The 24,470-nt window shown below is 36.5% G+C and overlaps 1 pseudogene; it reads left to right on the plus strand.

Annotated features, from left to right (window-relative positions):
• LOC107739730 (cytospin-A-like) overlaps nucleotides 1-24,251 on the plus strand; it is a 26,030-nt pseudogene extending 1,779 nt beyond the window's left edge.
• The last annotated feature ends 219 nt before the right edge of the window (nucleotides 24,252-24,470 follow it).

Here is a 24,470-nt window from a genome sequence, read left to right on the forward strand (position 1 = left end):
AAAAAAAAAGGCTTACCTAAACAAAGTGATTGGGTTAATCTTTTTCACGTTTCCTTGGTTGGTAGATGCACCAGGGACCTGATTATAGCACTTTAAACCTGGAAAAGTCAGATTTTCATGATATGTAACCTTTAAGTTGTCTTAAAGGGATAGTTCACCCAAAAATGCAAATTCTGTCATTAATTACTCACTCTCATGTCATTCCAAACCCGTAAGTCCTTCGTTCATTTTCGGAACACAATTAAGATATATTTGATGAAATTTGAGAGCTTGCTGGCCCTGTATAGACAGCAACGCAATGGACACGTTCAAGGTCCAGAAAGGTAGTAAGGACAACGTTAAAAGTGTCAGTCTTCACCATGCCTTAGCATAGTATTAGCATATTAGCTATGTAGCTAGATGAAATTTCAACTTCTTGCAAGTTAAAGTGTTCCCAACATTTGTTTTAAGTATTGATATTGAACATCTAGTTCCCTAGTAACGTGATCGGAATACCTAACAACAACAACATAGCAATGCCTTAGCAACCACCCAGATCATCATAGCATTGTGATATCAAGTTTTGAACAGGCATTAGCATAGGTAATATGTAGTTTTCAACTTCTTGAAAGTCAAGAGTTCCCAACTTATGCTTTCTGCACAGATTTTGAACAACCAGTTCCTAGTAGCAACATGCTAATAACCACTCAGAATTCCTAGCAGGCATATAATAATTGCCTGGCATTGTGTTGTGAAGTTTTGAACAGGTTGTAGCATTAGCATATGCTTAAAGCACAGATATTGAACCTCCAGGTTAAGTAGTAGCAGTGTGCTGTACATTTTCCAACATGTATCCCTACTAATGTGTAATGTGTATCTTTGTGTTCATTAAAGCTTGAGGGTGAGTTCCGAGCGTTTCGTGACGATGTCCAGGCACAGTTAGCAGAGCAGAAGCGGCTCCTGGAGCAGCAGTGCTCTGAGCTAGAGGAGAAGGACACCGAGATCGCTGACATGAAGGAGACCATCTTTGAGCTGGAGGATGAAGTCGAGCAGCATCGTGCTGTTAAGCTTCATGACAACCTCATCATTTCTGACCTGGAGAGTAAGTGATGTGACAAAATGGTCACTATGGCTCTATATTTAATTTACACACACATACAGTACATACATATATACATATACACACTAGACATTAGGGCTGTGCGATTAATCGAAATCGAATCGAAATCGCGATTTGAGACGTTGCGATTTCCTAATCGCAAAGCCTGCGATATGGACGCGATATTACTCTGTTCCAGAGCATAAGCATGACTGCCAGCCTTGAGTTGCAGTCTTAATTTAAATGTTCAGTTATTGTTGTTATATGAAAAAAAGTTATTAAACGTGTTATACTGTATTATGACAACACTTTTTTTAAAACTAAATTTCAATACCGTGATAATACCGTATACCGTGATAAAAGCATTAGCAATTAATCGCAACATGAAAATTTGATACCGGCATATCCCTAATACACACACACACACACACACACATATGTATGTATATATATATATATATATATGTATATATACAGTATATATGTGTGTATGTGTGTTGACCAAATGTTTTGTTTTCATTCTCTTGTGGTTATTCATGCTTCTGTCCACATAGAGGCGTCATTGAGCTATCAGAGTAGACGGTAGACCGACATTATTTTGACATTTCTTTAGCTTTCATTTTTAATGTCAAGTACTTGATCATTTTACATACAAAATAGTTTATAGTATTGTATCAGAATGAAAAGATTAAATGTATAAAAATGTAATTAAAAATGAGGTATTTGATTCAAATTAACTTTCAGCAACACATTAATGATATTTTAACTTTCTTTATAAATCTATATTTATTGCTGTCATTTTTTTCACTTTAGATTCCATCAAAAAGCTTCATGATCAGAAATATGACATGGAGAAGGAGATTAAGGTTCTTCACCGAAAATTGCGGGTAAATTTTCCCTTTTTATTTGTTTGTTTCATTTATCATTATACCATTTATTGATTGATTCATTCTTCCATTTTCCAACTGACACCTGTCACTCACAGGAGGAATCAGCCGAGTGGCGTCAGTTCCAAGCTGATCTGCAAACAGCTGTCATCATCGCCAACGACATCAAGACAGAAGCTCAGGAGGAGATCGGAGACCTGCGGCGCCGCCTGCAGGAAGCTCAGGAGAAAAATGAGAAGATGAACAAAGAGCTGGATGAACAAAAGAGCAGGAAGTAAGAGATGTAATGTAAATTTACAATGCAATGTGTTGTGACAACAGGGATGTTGACACGGGTTGTGTGATTGTTTTTGTATGTGCAAATATTTGCATATGCTGGAGATTTGTGTCTCTTGCATTACAGGCAGGAAGAGGAGCGTGGCCGTGTGTTTAATTATATGAACGCCGTAGAAAGAGACTTGGCTGCGCTGAGGCAGGGGATGGGCCTGAGCCGACGTTCCTCCACTTCCTCTGAACCTTCACCCACTGTCAAAACACTCATCAAGAGCTTCGACAGCGCCTCACAAGGTTCATAAATTCATGCAGATTTCTGAAGATACATTTAGGGTGTTGTGTCCTGGTGTTTATAAATCTATACTGGTTGCTAGAAGGTTGTAGGTTGTTCGAACCTAACAAGGACAATTGGGCCATTTTGCTGTAAGTGTGCCCAAGGGGTTTACACTGCAACTAAGTGTACTACAAGTTGCTTTTGATTAAAAACCTGATTTAAAGGTGCAATGTGTAATATTTACATCGATCTATTGACAGAAATGCAATATAATATACATAACTATGTTTTCAGAGGTGTATAAAGACCTTACTTAATGAACCGTTATGTTTTTATTACCTTAGATTGAGCAATTTATATCTACGTACATCGCGGGTCCCCTTACATGGAAGTCGCCACCATGTTTCTACAGTAGCCAAATTAGCAATCTGATATGTTGGAATGCAAATATATAAAAACCTTTTTTTTAATTTCCTTTTATAAGTCACATAAACTGTCCGTTTGTCCATCTGTTTCTCTATATACAGGTCCTGTTTCAGCCAGTCCTGTCGCCGCTGCTGTTGCTGTTGCTGCTGCTGCCGCTATTTCCAGAACGCCCCTCAGTCCCAGTCCCATCAAAACCCCTCCAGCCGCTGCTGTCTCTCCTATACAGGTATAAATAATTCGAATTAATGGTTATGCTTTACAATAAGTTGTCATTTGTTAACATTAGTTAATGTATTAACTAACATGAACAAACAATGAACAATACATTTATTACAATGTTTATACATCTTTGTTAATGTTAGTTAATAAAAATACAGTTGTTCATTGTTAGTTCATGTTAGTTCACAGTGCATTAACTAATGTTAAGAAACACAACTTTAGATTTGTTCAAATTAATATTAACTAAGATGAATAAATACTGTTTTGTATTGTTAATTCTTAGTTCATATTAACTGAAGTAGTTAACTAATGAACCTTATTGTAAAGTGTTACTGAATAGGTGAATGTAGTTATTATATAACCAATATCTTATATGCCACGAGTAATTTTATATCAGGTTATGAGTAATAATATATTACGATAGTGCTATGTAAATCACAATATAGTTGTGGCCTATTCTACCACCAAATGTTTCATTTATATTAATTATGTAGTAATAATTCATCAGAAATAAGTTTGACATCATTGCAAAAACAAAATACTTAAAATAGTGACACTACTGTTCAAATGTGTGGGTTTTTATAATGTTTTTGAAAGAAGTCTTATATACTCACCAAAGCTGCATACAATAAAAACAGTAATATTGTGAAATTTTATTACAATTTAAAACAACCGTTTTCTATTTTAATATATCTTAAAATGTAGTTAATTTATTATTTTATTCATTATTTTCAGCATCATTACTCCAGTCTTCAGTGTCACATGATCATTCAGAAATCATTCTAATATGCTGATTTGCTGCCAAATTAGCATTTCTTCTTATTAGCAATGTTGAAAACAGTTGTGTTCCTTAATATTTTTGTGGAAACCGCGATACTTGTTTCTGGATTCTTTGATGAATAGAAAGTTAAAAATAATAGGATTTATTTGAAATATATATATTTTTATTATTATTATTTAAAATGTCTTTAATGATGCATTGGATCAGTCTAATACATCCTTGCTGAATAAAAATATTAATTTCTTTAAAAAAATCATACTGATCATACAGAATGATATTGACAAAACTTTTGAATGGTAGTGTATTTGTCATAAATATGACTGAATACATTTAAAGCCGTTGTAAAACCGCATCATAAAAGTAAAAACTGAATTTGCTAGATCACTCTAGCAGATGTCTGCATTCTTCTCTATTGGGATTTTCTGACCTAACACCCCTGTCTGTCAGATGAGATCTCCAGACCTGCTGTGCGTGGAGCTGGAGTGGGGCTTTCCTTCTTGTTCTCTCCCTCTGTCCTCCACGGATGTCCTTGGCCACGTTGCTGTTTTTGAATAGGTCATGCAAGTCTTCTCAAAATGTGCCAAAACAGGATGTTTTTGTGAGGAAAGAAAAAAAAATGAGGCAGTTTGACGTACTTTGAGTACGAAACTTATGCAAGGCACAGAGATCTTGTAGTGTATTTGTGGTGGATTTGAGTTTATTATTGGTGGTTGTTCAAAACATTATGTGCTAGGGTCATAAAATCATGCTGCTTGTTGAGGAGGTGGTTCACATTTGAGCATCCAATTTTATCCCATTGACTGGCACTGAAGGATGGGATCTAAATCAGAGGACCAGAAGATCATAGTCTCTTGTTGTGGGCTTTTGACTTGGGCCAGAAAAATAACGCCTTGCAATCACCCACAGCACCCCTAGTATCATGGTGCTAAGGTTAAAATATTGTTTTATTGCTAGATGTATTGCTGTAACTTCACTGTTTTTTGATATTGTCAGTTGTGACATAAAGCCATAATGTTCTTCTTGCAGACAGCCACTATGTTCTTGCTTAAGCATGATTGTATTTGTGAAATTGTGTTATTGGGCACAAGAGAGAACCTTTAATTTTTTTAGAAATAGTAATTACCAACAATTTTTCTAAGCCAGGACAGTAGTGTTTATCCGTTTAGGCTATGAAAAACAACAGAGTGCTTTAAAAACATCAACAATTCATACCTAACTGTGTTGACCACCTGAGCTCTAACAGAACTTCATTGAATTTATTATATAAGTTGTGCTGTGAACTAGGGCCGGATATATATTATATTGTATATTCATGATATATTCAAAATGATTTTGCTGGTGATATGAAATAGAGCATACAACACAATACAGGTTTTAATGCCCACACACTGTCATAAGACTAGTCTCGCAATCTTTACTCGTCTCATGAATTCTGAATAGAGTCTGTTTTAAAATTGAAAAAGTAACAAAAACAGCTTTTGCATCATGAAGTTTGATTCTTTTCTTTGAATCAGTTCAAACGGTCTATTTTAAAGAGTTGCTTTAAAACTGAAAATTGTGTTAAAAATGGTTTGCATCATCATTTAGAAATGTTTTTCTGGACAAAAACGTCCCCGTCTAGTATTTTCATTTTTTAGTATTAAATTAAATGTATTTCTTACTGTGTATTGTTACACTTGTCCACATTATCAGTATTGATATTGTGAGCTAAAACTATTTTAAAAAATGTTCAATAATTGAAAGAAAGCTGAAATAAAACATAAATATTAGGTGAAAAACTTTATAAACTTTATAAAATATATAAAACCATAATGTATTTATAAAAAAAAAAAATATGTGTGTGTGTGTGTATATATATATATATATAATGTATGTATGTATGTATGTATGTATAGATATTTATATATGTGTGTGTGTGTGTATATATATATATATATGTATGTATGTGTATATATCATAAAATAATGAAATTATTCAACTGAAATAAAATAAAGCTAAATTAAAATATTACAAGGCTAAACTACTAAAATAACAAAAAATACAAACACCAAAACTGAAATTAAAATAAAAACTGAAAATATAAACAAATCTCAAAATAAAAGCTATTTAAAAGCTGTAATAAAAGCTATTAATACTATAATAGTATATAAATAAAACTAAAACAATATTGGTGCATAATAATGAAAATGATTAAATATAATTCATTCTTAATTTAGTGACAGTTTTTTTGAAAAACTTCCCTAGATTTTTTATGGTTATTTTTAATCCGCTTGGCAAAAATGGTTTGGTTGAAATTAAGGTCACCTCAGAGCAATTAATTAAAAAAAACTAAATATATACAATATTTATTATTAATTTTAGCTGTATTGCCCAGCCCTGTTTTGACCACCTGTATGTTTTTTCTGTATTTTACAGAGGCACACCATCAGCTCAGCCAAACCCCTGTCGTCAATGTTGGACAAGAGGCCGAGCTACACGGACCTGAGCATACCAGGTGGGCTGACGTTAGTCACACTTGAAATCTAACTCCTTGATCTTTTGGTCTTCCCTCACACCGGTTTGATCTAGTTATCCAGAGGCGAACTCAGAGTTAAAGGTCATGTGTAATCGTGCTGTACCGTTTCCCTCAGCTTAACATTTGCAGTTAATGACCACTGAGATTGTGTGCCAGGCCTTGAAAAGGAAGCAGGATATTTATTTTAGAAGAGCACAAGCTTAGTCATGCCACATAAAACCTGTTATTCTTTGTCATGAATGTATGTGTGTTTTTATGTAATTCAATAGCAGACCACCTCCTCCGGACCTCACCTGTAACGCGCCCCAGCTGCAGCCTCCACAGGGTGACAAACATAGACTCGACTAAGTCTATATCAGGTACGTTTAGACCTGTTTAGAGTACTTGTTCTGCACCAACTACAGTTAAATACTCAACTATACAGTTATTCAAAATACCCATTTTGTGTTGTGACATCAAAGGAATAGTTCACCCAAAAATGAAAATTTAGGTTAAAATGTAATCACCCTCAGGCCAGTAGATGAGTTTGTTTCTTCATCAGAACAGATTTGGAGAAATTTAGCATTACATCACTTGATCTCCAATGGATCCTCTGCAGTGAATGGGTGCCGTGAGAATGAAAGTTCAAACAACTGGTAAAAACATCACAATAATCCACAAGTAAACCACACCACTCCATCACTTCATGTCTTGTGAAGCGGAAAGCTGCAAGTGTGTAAGAAACAAATCCATCAAGGTGCTTAAACGCTAAACCGTCAGTTCTGGGCAAATTACCTGTCCATAATTCATAATAATGCTTCCTGTAGTCAAAAAGACCATCTCCTGTTGTCCTCTCACATCACAATCCACCAACACATTTGTTCAGAATTTTTTTAATACTCTTTTCGAAAGGAAACTGTGCTTGATCTGTATATATTTCTATCCTGATTCAGACGAGATGACTTTATTATAAGCATTATTATGTATAGAAGTCTCCTATTTTGGCGAGAAGTGACGGTTTAAAGTTAAATCATCTGGATGAGTTTCTTACAAACATGCAGCTTTTTATTTCACAGGATGTTGAGTCATGTGGATTGCTTATGGATTATTGTGATGTTTCTATCAGCTGTTTTGACTCTCATTCTGACGGCACCCATTCACTGCAGAGGATCCAATGGTGAGCAAGTGACGTAATGCAAAATTTCTCCAAATCTGTTCTTATGAAAAAACAAACTGGATGGCCTGAGGGTTAAATACATTTTCAGCAAATGTTAATTTTTGGGTGAACTATTCCTTTAACAGCACACAGATTTTGTAATGTCCATGCATCCTCTACTTGTCAGTTTCTCGCAGAAGCAGTGAAGAGTTAAAGAGAGACTTGTCGGTAACAGACACATCAACGCCATCGTCAATCATCGCACTAGGCTCGTCTTCCCCCCAGCTTTCTTTGTCATCCAACTCCTCCCCGACCGCCTCCGTCACGCCTACCACACGAGGACGTTTACGGTAAGCGGCGGACCTTCCTTGTTTTTCTATTTTCCTCCGTCTCTTTTATGTTCAACTCTGCTCTGGCTCTTCTTTTGTTGACTTTCTAGAAGACTCTTTCTCGCTGTCAGGTTTGCCTGATGTCTCTATGTTTCACACTCTATCTCTGTCTCTGTCTGTTCGCTGCGGTGTTGACAGGTCAGTGTTTTGATAATGGATGTCACTCATTTGCCTGTCCTGAAATCTGACCGTGGGTCCACCGTGACTTTTGAATAGGCCATTGGAGGAAGACGAATCATTCTGCACTTTCCTTTATTATCAGTGCATTTCCTTCTGGTCGTAGCATTGACTTCCTTGCTGGAAAAATCCAGCTAGAACCAACTTCTGATAGTAGCTGGCTTTACTCAAGTGCTGGCTGGTTGAAACTGGAAATTTATGCACAGGGATTTTTTTTTTATTGTTAAGCGTACAATATAACGTAGAACATAATATAATCTAAACAATTAATTATGGACAACAACAATAAGTAATTATTATATTATTAAAATATATTTATCATTATTATTTTTAATTTTGTTTTTGTTCGTTTGTTTTGTTTCTTTTTTTAACCAGCATTACAGGTTGTATATCAATGGACACTGTCAGTTTGCTAATTATTAAAATTTTTAAAATAATTATTCTCTTCAGTGCAGTGAGTTGACTTTTCTACGGAAGAGGATTAGGGCCAAGCAATAATAAAAATTAAAACCATCTCAAGATTAAAGTCATTAAATTTCAAGAAAAAAGTCAAAATAAAATGTTGAGAATAAACTTGTTAAATTCCGAGAAAAAGTCATTAAATTTCAAGAAAAAACTTGTTATAAAATGCGGAGAATAAACACTCGTGTCAGGTTCATTTCATCTCGTTGGAGAGTGTCAAACAGCGTCTGCAGTACTCAACATTGTATTTCGACTTTTTTCTCGAAATTTAACAACCTTTTTTCTCTGAATTTAATTACTTTTTTCTTGAAATTTAACGGCTTTATTCTCAACATTTTATTTAAACTTTTTTCTCGAAATTTAACAACTTTAATCTCAAGATGGTTTCATTTTTTTTATTATTGCTTGTCCCTAATCTTCTGTACTTTTCTGTGTAGGTAAGATGATCTATTTTTACAATACAGAATCAATGAAGAATTTATAAATTGTTACAGTGGCAGTGTCAGAAAGATCTTAAAGTTGGTGCATCTATCATGTCAATGCATCTTGGTAGAATTTCCGCTCAAAAATGAAGGATGGTTTTTGCTATTAAAGTTGAATCCAATACATAGGAACTGTGTTGTTAAAGTGATTGATGTCTCTTTAGAGAGGAACGGAAGGACCCTCTGTCTGCGTTAGCCAGGGAATATGGAGGATCCAAGAGGAATGCTCTGCTCAGGTGGTGCCAGAAGAAGACTGAGGGTTATCAGGTAAATGTTTTTTATTTGTTTTGTTTTTGTATCTACATTTATTTCAGTCACTTGTAATTAATAGTCATGTGCAATATATATTGATTACCATGCTGGTATCAGCCAATTGTAGCTTTTTTAAGTGGTCCTATTAGGCAAATTTTAGACATATTATTATAAAATAAACATCTGCATTTATAATATTGTCCATAATATTTATTATTGGTCAAAATATGAAATTATATATGGACCCCTATTAATAATATATTGGCCTGAAAGGTAGTAAAACAGATTACTTCAAACTTCACATATTTGAATCTTTAAATAAAAACAATAAAATTAAAATTAAAACTCACATGCACACACAAGTAACTACTTTCTATTCTTTAAAGAATCCTGAAAAGATGCATCACAGTTTCAACAATAATATTAAGCAGCACATCTGTTTGCACATCACATTTATCAGTGGGGGAAGTCGTGGCCTAATGGTTAGAGAGTCGGACTCGTAACTGACCTTCTTTCACATGTTACAATTTTCAAAACCTGTTTATTACCAGGTTTAAATTAGATTTTGAATCCTAGATTTTCTATGTGGTCTCCACCTCGTCTTGTTAAACAATAGAAACATTATTTCATTTATTTCAGTGTAGCTTAAAATCTGTATATTCAGTTGGGCAATTTCACAGTTATCAGCGTTTAGGTATTCTTGTTTGAGTGTGTTTGCTTTTTAAATGGAACGTGACCATGCATAATGTACAGATTTGCCTTCTATCGCAATTACTCTTCTGCCGTCAAGCATATAAAATGTTTACCATTCAGAGAGAGTTTTGGACCATGATGTTACCATGGTTTCCCTCAAGCCAGGAAGTGTGCTACATTTCTCCTGCCCTATGTCACAAACTGAAAACATCTGAGCCAATCAGAGCATAGAACCCTTGTGGGCACAGATTTGTGATTTTGAACACCTTGTGATTTAAAGTTGGGTTTTCTTTTTCATTTCATAGATTCTGAAATGTGCAGTTTGGAGTTTTTGTCTGTCTTATCACCTCCGGGCAAATAAATATTTCACACTTTTAGTTTTGGTAGTTCTTTTGTCATTTTGACACCACATTCCCATAACCCCACCGTCTCTGTCGCCTCTTTTCTCTCTGCATCTTTTTCTGTCTCTCAGTAAGTGTGCGTGTGATGATGGTAATCTCAGTGATATGTGTCGGGCCCCCGCTATGATAGCAGCAACCTTCTTCTCAAACCTTACAAACAGTAACTTAAACAACACTCGCACTCTTTTTCCTACTGTTGAGAGTCTAACAACACCCCCCAAGTCAGATTCCCAGTGAAATGCTCTCCGACAGCAAATGCAATGAGTTTGCTTCCTTCTTTTCTGAGAAGATCAATAATATCAGAAAGGTGATTAGCACATCCTCAAGTTATGCAGAGGTCAGACAGATTCGACCGCAATCTCAAAAAGAAGTTACTATGTCTGTTTTTGAAGCAATTGATAGCAATTTTAATCAGCTGAACAACTACTTAAACTCAAATGGATTTCTGGACAATTTTTTTTTATCTGGTTTCCAACCGCATCACAGCACGGAGACAGCGCTCATTAAGATAATAAATGATATTCGCTTTAATTCTGATTCTGGCAAAATATCAGTGCTGGTACTACTAGATCTTGATGCTGCGTTTGACACTGTTGATTGAACCTAGTCAATCTCAACAGTTTATACCAAGTGTAGAGGAACAAGCCGAAACTGATTGTCACACTAATCGATGGCACAAACAGGGAGCGAGACCCAAAGGCACTCGAGACATCAGATTGTCACGAGTTTCTCGTATTGCTGCCGTAGCATCCTCTACCCCAGATATGGCTATGACAAGGCTTGTGAATACTGGTATTCTACCACCCCCTATACATCTTGAGAACAGATTTGAAGCATTAATGAATGCGGGTGAGGAATCCCCAAATGTGATTAAACATGGATCGGATCAGCCAGCAGCTAACATCGCTACTAACAGACGCTCAAGGTCGAGCAGACAGCGGCTTTCAGCTCAGAGCGCAGCCGAGCCCAGGACTCTGATAGTGGGCGACTCCATTATCAGAAACATCAGTAGCAGAAATTCAGCAACTTTCTGCTTTCCTCAAGCAACAGTTTCTGATTTGAACAAGGAACTTCGGAAAATTCTAATGAAGCACAAGACTGCAAATCGAATCATCATCCATGTGGGGAAGAATGATATTCGGAAAGAGCAGTCAGAACTCCTTAAGAAGGACTTCATTGAACTCTTTGAAACACTTCGAAGACTTAAAGTTCAGTCGTTCATCAGTGGGCCACTCCCAGCAAGAGGAACTAATATGTTTTCACGTTTGCTTGGGCTGAACACATGGCTACAAAGAATCTGCAGCTTAAAAGGAGTCAATTTCATCGATAACTTCAATCTTTTCTGGGGCCATAGACAACTGTTTAAACTGGATGGCCTCCACCTAAACAAACTTGGTGCAAGAGTGCTAAAGGACAACATCTACTTCTCCATCCGTCATCCTTCAGTAGTGTGTGCCAAACTACTCAACCTGAATGGCACACACACACCTGGACAGAGTATGAGTGACCACAGGACTTCATATCAGCTTCCGAGTCATCATGTGGTTGACACATCCCACAAGGACACTGATAACACCACGCAGCCACAACAAGCACTGCTCATGGACACCATCCCGGCTGAGCCCTTCCCACAGAGCTCATCACAGACAGACTGTGACGTATCAGAACAGCTCCAAGACTCAGCACCCAAGGACGACTTTCTGGAAAACAGCCAGGGAAGCCAGGACAACATATCACAGCCACCGGAAACAACAGAGCTAGAGCCCCGCTCACCAGACACATTATTCCTCTCTCCAACATCTCCACTTCTAAGCTTCTCACAGAAAATGGAGGAACTGGTTTATGCTGGGACCAGACTCTCCCACTCTTTTGCTGCAAGCCCCCAGATATCAACTAAAAAACGGCGGGCCCCACAACCACCAAAGCCTGTGGGCCCAGCTCGTCTTCCTCCTCCTGTGAGAGCTCTCCGGCCGCTGCCACAGCGCCAGGGCCCAAACCCTCCATCTGCTGTAGGTGAACCAAAAACAACTGATAGCAGCTCTCAGTGATATGTGTCGGGTCCCCGCTATAATAGCAGCAACATTCACAAATGTTTACAGAACAAGCGGGAACCCAGTGTGCCTGTAGTTTTCTCTATTTCTGTTTTATCACGTGATAGAAAGTCTAAGGCCTTCTTAAGCCGTACGGCTGACTTATCTAATCTGCGGCCTGTTATGCATCAAACTAATATTGCTGTTGAGACAAAATGCAATGCCATCAAGTTAGCATTTTTAAACATTCGCTCACTAAAAAATAAATCATTTCTAATCAATGACTTAATAACCACAAACAACCTGGATTTTATGTTTCTAAACGAAACATGGCTAGAAGACAGCTGTAGTGCAACGGTCCTCAATGAAACAGCCCCTCCTAACTTTACTTTCATGAGTGTTTGCAGGACTGTTAGGAGAGGTGGAGGTGTAGCTGCTCTATTTAAAGATGTCTATCAATGCAAGCAAGTGTCATTTGGTCAGTACTTGTCTTTTGAATATCTAGGGATTGTGTTGAAAGGTGCTCCACGCATTCTGTTTATTATTATTTACAGGCCTCCAAAATACTCTCCAGCCTTTGCTGAAGAGTTCACAGAAATGCTATCAATGATTTCCTCAGAGTTTGACTGTTTTGCTATTGCAGGGGATTTTAATATTCACATAGATAATGCAGAAAACAAAACTACAAAAGAAATTATAACTGTTTTAAACACTTTTGACCTGATTCAGCATGTGCATGAACCCACACACAATCGTGGACATACTCTAGATTTAATCATCAGTAGAGGTCTAAACATTTCATCCATTGTTATTAAGGACGTAGCACTATCTGATCACTTCTGTATTTTCTTTAATATATTGATCTCTGTTACCACTGAATCTAGATCTGTCTCTGTCAGAAAGAGATGCATTAACGAAAACACTAGTGTGCTATTTATGGAGGCTATATCTTTAACACCAAGCATTTCTGCAGACTCTGTTGATCTTCTCCTTGATTCCTTTAACTCAAAAGTTAAGAATGTTATTGATGACATTGCTCCTTTGAAAGTCAGCAAGAAGACTGGCAGACAGAAATCAGCTTGGAGAAAATCAACAGCAGTTCAGAGTATGAAAAGACAATGCAGAAAAGCTGAGCGGATGTGGCGGAAGACGAAACTTGAAATCCACTATAGCATATATAAAGATAGCCTTCGTGCTTTCAATGTGGAACTAGGCAAAGCTAGACAGTCATTCTTCTCAAACCTTATAAACAGTAACTTAAACAACACTCGCACTCTTTTTGCTACTGTTGAGAGACTGACAAACCCCCCAAGTCAGATTGCCAGTGAAATGCTCTCCGACAGCAAATGCAATGAGTTTGCTTCCTTCTTTTCTGAGAAGATCAATAATATCAGGAAGGCGATTAGCACATCCCCAAGTTATGCAGAGGTTAGACAGATTCGACCACAATATCAAAAAGAAGATACTATGTCTGCTTTTGAAGAAATTGATAGCAAAATTTTGGAAGAAATAGTACAGCACCTTAAATCGTCAACCTGCTATCTTGACACACTTCCCACATATTTTTTCAAAAGGGTGCTTAACTGTTTGGAAGCAGATCTCTTAGAAGTGGTGAACGCCTCACTTCTTTCTGGGACTTTTCCAGACTCCCTGAAAACTGCAGTTGTTAAACCCCTTCTGAAAAAGAGCAATCTTGATAACACCATATTGAGCAACTATAGACCAATATCAAACCTTCCTTTTATAGGAAAGATTATTGAAAAGGTAGTCTTTAATCAGCTGAACAAATACTTAAACTCAAATGGATACCTGGACAATTTTCAATCTGGTTTTCGACCGCATCACAGCACAGAGACAGCGCTCATTAAGATAATAAATGATATTCGCTTAAATTCTGAATCTGGCAAAATATCAGTGCTGGTACTACTAGATCTCAGTGCTGCGTTTGACACGGTTGATCATAACATACTTCTAGAGAGACTGGAAAACTGGGTTGGGCTTTCTGGGATGGTAATCAAATGGTTCAGGTCATACTTAGAAGGGAGAGGTTATTATGTGAGTATAGGAGAGCATAAGTCTAAGTGGACGTCCATGACATGCGGAGTCCCACAAGGCTCAATTCTTGCACCGCTCTTGTTTAGCCTGTATATGCTCCCACTAAGTCAAATAATGAGAAAGAACCAAATCGCCTATCACAGCTATGCAGATGATACCCAGATTTACCTAGCCTTATCTCCAAATGACTACAGCCCCATTGACTCCCTCTGCCAATGCATTGATGAAATTAACAGTTGGATGTGCCAGAGCTTTCTTCAGTTAAACAAGGAAAAAACAAGTCATTGCATTTGGAAACAAAGATGAAGTTCTCAAGGTGAATGCATACCTTGACTCTAGGGGTCTAACAACTAAAAATCAAGTCAGGAATCTTGGTGTGATTCTGGAGACAGACCTTAGTTTCAGTTGTCATGTCAAAGCAGTAACTAAATCAGCATACTATCATCTCAAAAACATTGCAAGAATTAGATGTTTTGTTTCCAGTCAAGACTTGGAAAAACTTGTTCATGCCTTTATCACCAGCAGGGTGGACTATTGTAATGGTCTCCTCACCGGCCTTCCCAAGAAGACCATTAGACAGCTGCAGCTCATCCAGAGCACTGCTGCCAGGATTCTGACTAGAACCAGGAAATCTGAGCATATCACACCAGTCTTCAGGTCCTTACACTAGCTTCCAGTTATATTTAGGATTGATTTTAAAGTACTTTTACTCGTTTATAAATCACTCAATGGCCTAGGACCTAAATACATAGCAGATATGTTCACTGAATATAAGCCTAACATACCAGGTCCTAGGCCATTGAGTGATTTATAAACGAGTAAAAGTACTTTAAAATCAATCCTAAATATAACTGGAAGCAAGTGTAAGGACCTGAGGACTGGTGTAATATGCTCAGATTTTCTGGTTCTAGTCAAAATCCTGGCAGCAGCTTTCTGGATGAGCTGCAGCTGTCTAATGGTCTTCCTGGGAAGGCCGGTGAGGCTTTTAGTTATTATGCCGCCCGCAGTTGGAACCAGCTTCCAGAAAAGATCAGATGTGCTAAAACATTAGCCACATTTAAATCCAGACTCAACTCATCTCTTTAGTTGTGCATTTATTGAATGAGCACTGTGCTACGTCCGAACTGATTGCACTGTATTTAATGTATAATCATTTTCTATTTTTAACTGTTTAATTTATTTTAAATACATTTTTAAAGCATTTTAAAAGTTTATAAATTCCTTGTTTTATTGTTGTGATAATTTTTTAATGATTATTTTACTTCCTTTTATGTAAAGCACTTTGAATTACCATTGTGTATGAAATGTGCTATATAAATAAACTTGCCTTGCCTAATGTCCACCAGTGGATAAAAGCCATTTTTCACTGCAACTCTAATGTGTTAATTACAAGTGGCCTGGCTTTACTTGGAGTGCACTTTTTGCAGCGAGCAGGCCTCTGTTTCTCCGTTTTCAATGTGATTAGCCTAATGCTTTCTCCCCTGGGCCTTCCTGTTTTTTGCACACAAGACCTCTTTTCATTAGCCTCTCGCTTTGAACACAGGCACACAAACGAGAGAGGACACGGGGAGCACGTCTCGATGTCTTCGTAACCCTCTCTTCACACGGTTCTGTTGTGCTGATGTTTGTTTGGCTGCAGACAACAAGGCTGGAGTTTGTGCACTGAATTGTAAGGGAGGGTTGTGGACTAAACTGGCTGGTGAAGAATGAAATGACAGTGAATACTATTTAAAGAATTTACAGTTGATTGACCTTTTAAACTTTATTTTATAATTTTATCTTAAATTGTATTTTATTTCATGGCCATTTTGTCTTAAATTTTTTTATTTAATTTGTTAATTTGTTTGGTATCAATAAGTTTCTCATGCTCACCAAGGCTGCGTTTATTAGATAAAAATATAATAAAATGGCAATATTGTGAAATATTTATTATAATAAAAAAAACTGTATTTATTTTAAAATGTAATTTATTGCTGTGAGGGCAAAGCTGATTTTTCAAAAGCCACTACTCCAGTCTTCAGTGTCACATGGTCCTTTAGAAATCATTCTAATATGCTGATTCAGTTCTCAAGAAATATTTCTTATTATATTATTATGTTGAAAAAAGGTTGCTGCTACTTATTTTTGTGGAATCTGTGATGTGTATATATATTTTTTTCAGAATGCTTAATGAATAGAAAGTACAAAAGACCAGTATTTATTTTAAATAGATTTTTTTGACGTAAGATTCAGCAAGGACACTTTAAATTAAAATTAATCACATTTACTGTAACTTTTGATTAATTTATTTAAAGTGACCTTGTTGAATAAAATTAATTTCTTTATTTAAATTAGGCCCAATCCCAATTCTATTTTATGGCCCAATCCCAATTCTACCCCTTAGCCCTTCCCCTTTCCCCTACCCCTCCGTTTCGCGCGTTCACGTGAAGGGGTAGGGGTGTCTCAATTCTCTTTTGGTTGGAGGGGTAGGGGTAGCGGTAGGGCCAGATAGCCCTTCAAATGAAGATTTTTCGGGACCACACTTCAAACGAAGGGGTATGAATTATCTCAGCGTAAACCGGCTTCAGCGGCAACATGGCTGCCCGAGCGAACAAAAAGACACATAAATGTAAGCATTTTTGGCATTAATAAAGATTTTAACGAAAAGTAATAAATTTGTTTTATGTTACATTCAATCGTGAGTTCATATTTATGTTCATGTTACTCAAAAAATGTTTGCAAAAAATCGCTAAAGTTTGCTAACGTCATATCATTACAGACTGCACGATAGTCACGTGAACGCGCGAAACGGAGGGGTAGGGGAAAGGGGAAGGGCTAAGGGGTAGAAATGGGATTGGGCCTTAGTCTTACTGACCCCACACTTTTTAATGGTAGTGAACAATTGTAAAATTGTATAAATCGACCTTAATTTCTAATGAATCAACATCAATTATTTATAAACAACTGTAGCTTTTAAACAAATTTTAACCTGATTAATAAATGTGGTAAAAGTACAGTTCAGAGTACTAATTGTCATGATAACGAATACAACTAATGTCAACAAACTTTTTTTTTTACTTTTATGGTAAATTACCACATATTTGTGCCATGTTTTTTTTTTTTTTCAAAACGTGCCACTTGGGTTGATATTTTGTTACATAATTACAATGACATTCATACATGTTAAAGTGTGGCTAAATTACACTGATGCTTTTTGGGGACACTTACTACGAAAAGCACTACCACAGTCAGTGGTCAGTGTGCTAGCACAGATCTCTTGATGAAAAACAAGGCATCATTATCAGTGTGAGACCACTTTGGTGCTCCACAGACCTGGGTCTGTTGCTGCCTCTACATCCCCTGCTGCTGTGGCCCACTCTGATGAGCTCATCACTTCCTTTCACTCCACTCTCTGTGGGTTGCCACAAAGCTCTGCCAATTTACGCCGTCCCTTTCCACGTTTACACTGGCCTACCACATCTGATAAAGGCTGTAACTCTTTCTTTCAAATCTTTTTGCTAGAGGAAGTCGGTGATAACGTAAACTGAAAGAGTGCTTTTGTTTCTTTTGGAAACTCTCGAATATAGATCAGAAGAATGGGTGAACAAATATCAGTTCCAGTAAACTGCCACCATACAGCCTACGTATTTCATTCTGGATTCCAGGTATAACAAACAAAGCAAATCTTGGGATCAAAAAACAGATATAATACAAAAAAGCACTAGATAATGATCCTTGCTAGCTATCCATTACTGTGCCTCTTGTACCTCTGTTGTACTCAGATTGCACCTACACTAGTGTTCAAAAATTTGGGATCTGTAAAGAAGTCTGTTCATCAATGAGGCATTTATTTGTTGAAAAACGGTGAAAACCGTAATACTGTGAAATAATATTATTACAATTTAAAATAATGGTTCTCTATTTGATTATATTTAATGATCCTTGCTAGCTATCCATTACTGTGCCTCTTGTACCTCTGTTGTACTCAAATTGCACCTACACTAGTGTTCAAAAATTTGGGATCTGTAAAGAAGTCTGTTCATCAAGGAGGCATTTATTTGTTGAAAAACGGTGAAAACCGTAATACTGTGAAATAATATTATTACAATTTAAAATAATGGTTCTCTATTTGATTATATTTTAAAATGTAATTTATTTCTGCAATGGCAAGCTACATTTTCAGCATCATTACTCCTGTCTTAAAGGGATAGTTCACCAAAAATGAAAATTTTGTCATCAATTACTCACCCTCATGTTGTTCCAAACATGTAAGTCCTTCGTTTATCTTACGATATTTTTGATAAAATCCGAGAGCTTTCTGAGTCTGACCCTGCATAGACAGCAACGCAACTACCATGTTCAAGGCTTGGAAAGGTAGTAAGGACATCAATAAAACAGTCCATGTGACATCAGAGAATACTACGTGAATACTTTTTGTGTGCAAAGTAAACAAAAAAATAACATGCACTCTCATGTACTCTTGTGAACGCATGTCGAAGACTGACACGAAAGAGAAGAAATTGTTGAATAAAGTCGTTATTTTTGTTTTCTTTGCACACAAAAAGTATTCTTGTAGCTTCATAAAATTAAGGTTGAAGCACTGATGTCACATGGACTTCTTTAACGATGTCCTTACTACCTTTTTGGGTCTTAAACATGTCAGTTGCGTTGCTGTCTATGCAGGGTCAGAGAGCTCTCGGATTTCATCAAAAATGAACAGAGGTCTTTTACGGGTTTGGAACAACACGAGGGTGAGTAATTAATGACACAATTTAAATTTTTTGGTGAACTATCCCCTTAAATGACTGATCCTTCAGAAATTTAATCTATCACGCAGCTTCAGAAGACTATAAATATAGTGGACTATAATACAGAATATATTGGATGCGTGATATAAACTATTTTAATGGTGTATTTTGTCACTTTGAAGCTTTACAGAGACTTATTAACATACATTTTATAAATAAAGGCCCAAAATTCTTTTGCATTCCACTGCAGAAAGTCATGCAAGTTTGTTACAACATTAGGGTGAATAAATGATGACAGAATGTTGATTTTGGACTGAACTGTGCCTTTAATGTGGATATGTTCAGGAGAAACTATCCCTTTAAATGTCACCTGATCCTTCAGAAATCATTCTAATATGCTGATTTTGTGCTCAAGAAACATTTCTTATTATTATCAATGTCAGAAATTCAGCGTAATTATTTTTTTGTGGAAACCATGATACTTTTTTTTCAGGATTCTTTTGAAGAACAGCATTTAATTGAAATATCTTTTTGTAACAATATAAAGTATTTCATATTTACTATTGCTTTTAATTCATCCTTGATGAATAAAAGTATTCATTTGTTTAAAAAAAATCATACTGACCCCACACTTTTGAACGGTTGTGTATATGTGCAAATGCGACATGTGAGAGCTTTAGATCTGAGAAGGAGGCCATTCGTCGGCATTAATGAACGCAAACCCTCTTTCCTGGTCACAACAAAACCATAAATGGCCCGCATTGAGTCAGATGGCTACTTCCGTGTATGGATTGAAGCATGTGTGAAGTATGCTGATACAGATAAGCAAGGCTGTTGAACAAACACTTCAGCACGAGGCGAGACTGTCCGTAAGCGAATATGAAAAAGTAGGTGACCACTGCTCTCAGAACAGCATTAAAGTTCAATTCGATCACATTTTGTGGAAGTGCATGAGAAAATAGTTGGTTACAATACAATACATCTCATCCATCAAGTTCTAGGTAATGGAGAGCTTACTGTAAACATATGTTATTTTTTTAAACGATTGTTACTTACAAACTGTTTCTGACCCACATTTTAATGTATGCATGTCTACACAGAATCTGACGTTTTTTACATTTTCAGTGCTGATTATGAACAGAATTTTGCTAAATATTGTATTGTGTTCATGCTCTGTAAAATGACCTTATCTGTGGCTGAAAGCAATAATAGGCAAAATATTTACTAAGCAAACAATGTAATGCTTGCGTGTAATGTAACGTATGTAGCAAGATAAGGTTTTTGGTCAACATACACTTTAAGTATCTCCAAATAAGATAGTCATGCATAAATGAAAACAATGTTTCCAACGTTTGTGTAAACACTGAAAAAAGACGTTATTTCTGTCAAGATTTACAGCTGTGGCTCTTAACTACAACCATAATGTCACAGGGACACAGAAAGATTCACTGCTTCATCAGTCCCTCTGAATCACCCACCCGATTCCCTCAGTTCATCTACTGAAATTGTAATTATTGATCTTTTTTTCCTCCCCCTCCACACACACACACACACAGAACATTGACATCACCAACTTCAGCAGCAGCTGGAATGATGGGCTCGCTTTCTGTGCCATACTTCACACCTATCTGCCGGCACATATCCCCTACTACCAACTCAACAACCAGGACAAGGTCTGTACACTCAACACACACAAGACACAAACAGGGTGAATTCAGGTAAATTGGACAATTTTCAATTTGCCTGTGAAAATTTGGCCCAGTTGATCTGAATTCACTGATCAGTTAGTATATATCAGTAGGCACAATAAAACATTTTAGAGAAGACTTGCATATAATTCCATTCATTTATTGACATCAGTTCTTCTTGCTTGTGTTTTGCAGAGGCGAAATTTCACTTTGGCCTTCCAGGCAGCAGAAAGTGTGGGAATTAAATCAACACTGGTGAGTTGAATACGAACATCACAGCTAATTAATATATACATCGTATTACAGTGCCTCAGAACCTAATTAAAAGTTAACACTTTCATTCAAGCAAGGATGCATTAAATTAATCAAAGGTGACCATAAAGACATTTATAATGTCACAAAAGATGTCGATTTCAAATAAATGCAGTTCAGTTGAGCTTTTTGTTCATCGAAGAATCCTGGAAAAGTTTCCATAAAAATATGAAGCTATTGATAAAAATAAATGTTTCTTGAGCAGAAAATCAGCATATTAGAATGATTTCTGAAGGATCATGTGACACAAATTCAGCTTTGCCATAACAGTAATAAATTTTATTTAACAATATATTCAAATAGAAAACATTAACATTAAAACATTAAATTATAATTTAAATTGTTATAATATTTCACAATATTACTGTTTTTACTGTATTTTAATCAAATAAATTTAGCCTTGCTGAGCTTTTTTTTTTAATCCATTTTAATAACTTTCCTGTCAGAGCAGGCATGTTTTATCCATGCCTTTTTATCTTTCCTAATGAAATTCTGTTAAATATATATGATCTCAGTATGATGTACAATCTCTTTATTGATATCTGTTGAATAAATCTTCTTTTGTTTTGAATTTCCCTCAACATTAGTAGATAATTTCCTAATTTTGCTCTCCACCCTGTTAGTAAATACTACTTGCAGCTGTAAAACATGAATTCAACTAGCTATGACTTCACTTTCCTGACATAACATCTCAAACTGAGAAACATTCAACTATGAATCATCAATGCTCCTCCTAATTTATGATCTTTCAAGGGTTTTCTTGTCATAGCCTGTTTGATTACAGCTAATTTAGCCTTTTAGGTATGTTGTTAAAATGCATGTTTTTATTCTTATGATTTTTTTAAAAAGAAAATCCTTCCACTCTGTCATGCTGCATTCCATTAGCATTCATTCTATAAATATTAGCTGATAAAATCATCTAAGATAAGCCTTTGTTGCTTCGTTTGTTGCAATCAGGGATTTAAATTAACTTTTTCACTCACCAGCCAATTTGGCTACTACATTTTTAAGTTACCGGCCATTCATAACTTCTACTAGCCAAAAAAAAAAGAAGAGACAGAAATAAACCAACAGTTTGAGGCCGTCTACACTGGGCGTGACAAAGCGACCGTTACAAATCATTTTGTCAGTACTAGGGGTGTGCAATATTGACAAAAAATAATATCTCAATATGTTCTTTCTCAATATGTTCTGGGATTTTATCGATAAAGATAATTAGACAATATTTTGCTGAGTGTGTTATTGTGCTGATATCTTAAGGACTACCGTGGACAGCTGACTCCTAAAGTTTTTGATATATTTCATATTTTGTGTGGTCAGTTCACAGCAGTGATAGAAATTAAGCTTTTCCAATAAATTTAAATTGATTTTTACCTTATTTTAACTTATTCTTTATTGAACTGTTGTATAAAATCAATATCACATTTGCAACCATGCTGATTTTTTAAAGAAAAAACGGCACTCTTCCTGTGATATTGATTAACTATATGAATTGATATAACTATATGAATATATACATTTTCTGCCCCCTTATCTTGAATTATGGGATCATTCTTAATGCATATTAATAGACTGAATCATGCAGTGAAAGAACGCACTCTAAATGCGCACGCGCACTAAAGCCTGTGTTGGTCTACTCTAACCAGACTTCATCACGTCGCGTATGCGTGCCTCTGTAGCTGTGTTTTGTTTGTTTTTTGCAATATACTCGATAATGTCATGATGTCTCACGAGTTCAGTATTTGCGCGAAACCTGCGCAGATTTGGCTTGCATGAACTTCCCCAAGAAATGAATGAGTGAACATAACTTACGAAAAGTAACCCACCAAATTGGCTAGTGATTTGACAGCGTTACCCGCCACAGCTGATTTTTACCCGCATTTGGCGGGTGTTAATTTCAAACCCTGGTTGCAATGTTAAAAAACCATGTCATGTGGTAAAAAGGGCAACACGTACAAAGAATGAACCAATTCAGATTGTATTTCTTAGTGTAGTAATATCACATTATTTAGCAGTTTTAGTGGAGAAAATATGTTCCCTGTTTTGAAAAGAGGCAGCAGCATTTAATTAAGCACCTGTTTTTAATTTAATGCCTTCATAAAGCTGTTTGCAGCAAAACCGTGACTTCTAGTCTTGCTGTAACAGCTGTGTTGTTTGCTCTTTGCTCAACGAGCTGTGGCAAGATACTTGTGTAACATAGCACACAATGCCACATCGGTTGACACAGACATCATTTTTTCTGACCAATTCCTCTTGCCTTCCCACATCTGACTCATTCTCTCTGTCTGACAGGACATTGGTCAAATGGTGCACACAGAAAGACCCGACTGGCAGAGTGTCATGATCTACGTGACGGCCATCTATAAGTATTTTGAGACCTGAGAATCTTCTTGAACGGCTGCAGTCGGTTCACCTTCCTTGCTGCGGCCAAGATGCTACAAATTTCCCAGATGCCTTAGCTGCGAATGGGGGACTTACCCACACAACTTACTGTTTCCTCCAGTGTGTTCCCAGAATCCTGAATAGCTGCTGAAACAAGCCAGATCCTACTAAGCTTCTCTGAACAGCAGTGCTTTTGAAGAGAAGTGGGAAGTCGGTGGAATCATGAGCCAACAACTTCCTTTAAGAACATTGCAACACTATTTAAAAGTGTATTGTGCCAACCGAGCAACAAAAATGTGTATCTCTGAATATGATTGCCTTTGAAAGTTGGCTTGTTTTATAGTTTGATCTGTATGCCAGTATTGGTCTTAGATTATCAGTATTTATTCCAAAGAGTGATGCCACAACAGGCTTTGCCCACAAAAATGGCGTTAAAAAAGCTTAAATCTGTCTCGTTTGATTTATTTAAAAAAATGTCTAATAAAAAAAGACAGGGCTCCTTAAAGGAAGAGTTCACCCTAAAATAAAAGTTTGCTGGCAATTTACTCAATATGTAGAGGAGTTTATTTCTTCATCAGAAAAGATTTCGAGAAATTTAGCATTTAGCAATCACTCGCCAATAGATCCTCTGCAGTAAATGGGTGCCGTCAGAATGGGTTTGTTTCTTACAAAAAGTATTTGTTTCTTACAAACATGCATTGTTTTCTCTTCACAAGATGTTAATTGAAGGATTACTTGTGGATTATTGGGATGTTTCTATCAGCTGTTTGGACTCTCATTCTGACGGCACCCATTCACTGCACAGAATCCATTGGTGAGCAAGTGATGTGAT

Source organism: Sinocyclocheilus rhinocerous, unplaced genomic scaffold (assembly GCF_001515625.1).
Source record: "Sinocyclocheilus rhinocerous isolate Xijiao unplaced genomic scaffold, SAMN03320098_v1.1 scaffold585, whole genome shotgun sequence".
In the NCBI taxonomy this organism is placed as follows: Eukaryota; Metazoa; Chordata; class Actinopteri; order Cypriniformes; family Cyprinidae; genus Sinocyclocheilus; species Sinocyclocheilus rhinocerous.